This window comes from Mesitornis unicolor, unplaced genomic scaffold, assembly GCF_000695765.1.
Source record: "Mesitornis unicolor isolate BGI_N332 unplaced genomic scaffold, ASM69576v1 scaffold22320, whole genome shotgun sequence".
Classification (NCBI taxonomy): Eukaryota; Metazoa; Chordata; class Aves; order Mesitornithiformes; family Mesitornithidae; genus Mesitornis; species Mesitornis unicolor.
In genome coordinates this window covers 996-2,033 of record NW_010157871.1, presented here as the reverse complement: position 1 = coordinate 2,033, position 1,038 = coordinate 996, and the positions used below count along the sequence as shown (strand labels likewise).

The 1,038-nt window shown below is 62.3% G+C and overlaps 1 pseudogene; it reads right to left on the bottom strand.

Annotated features, from left to right (window-relative positions):
• Positions 1–8: 8 nt before the first annotated feature.
• On the bottom strand, positions 9–797 carry LOC104538542 (annotated as a pseudogene).
• Positions 798–1,038: the final 241 nt, after the last annotated feature.

Sequence of the window (1,038 nt, the reverse complement as noted above, 5' to 3'; positions counted from 1 at the left end):
CCGAGGTGGTTGAGCTCGGCGAGGTTGAGGAGGACGCAGACTCCGCTGACGGCGAACATGAACACCAGGAACACGGTCTTTTCGGTGGGGCGCGACACGTAGCACTCCACCTCCTTGACGCAGGGGTAACGGTCGCACTCGAAAATAGCCGGGACGTTAAAACCGTAGAGGAAATACTGCCCGGCTAAAAAACCGATCTCTAGGGCGTTGCGGAAAACCACTTGGATGACGTAAAAACGCGAGATCCCTTCCTGCCGTTTGGTTTTCGAGCTCCTGGGAGGTCGAGGAGGGGGTCCAGGCAGCTCCTTGGCCTCCAGGCAGTCGGGTTCCTCTTTGCAGCCCGTTTCGGGGCCGGGCGCCAGGACCCCGTTGAGGGTCTTGGTCTTTTTGGGGTCGCGGGCGTCGCGTTCCAGCAGCGGGTAGAGGAAGGAGTAGCGGCGCTCGCGCTGCTTGGCCGACTGGTGGACGGAGTAGGTGATGAAGCAGAGGCTGGGGGTGCACACCAGGATGATTTGGAAGACCCAGTAGCGGATGTGGGAGATGGGGAAGGCTTTGTCGTAGCAGGCCTGGTTGCAGCCGGGCTGGAGGGTGTTGCACATGAACATGGTCTGCTCGTCCTCGTACACCGTCTCGCCGACGATGGCCACGATCAGGATGCGGAAGATCACCACCACCGTCAGCAGGATCCTGCGCCGGGGATGGCAGGAGGTGGGGACCGCCCGGGCTGGGACATGGGGGTGGGCATGGAGACCTGGGGCCTACCTGGAGAGCTTGGGCCTACCTGGACCTGGACCCATGGGGTGGTCATGGAGACCTGGGGCCTACCTGGAGATCTAGACCCTACCTGGAGACCTTGGTCCTACCTGGACCTGGACCCATGGGGTGGTCATAGAGACCTGGGTCCTACCTGGACATGTGGGGTGGTCCTGGAGACCTGGGTCCTACCTGGACCCATGGGGTGGGCACAGACACCTGGGGCCTACTTGGACCTGGGCATGTGGGGTGGTCATGGAGACCTGGGTCCTACCTGGACCTGGA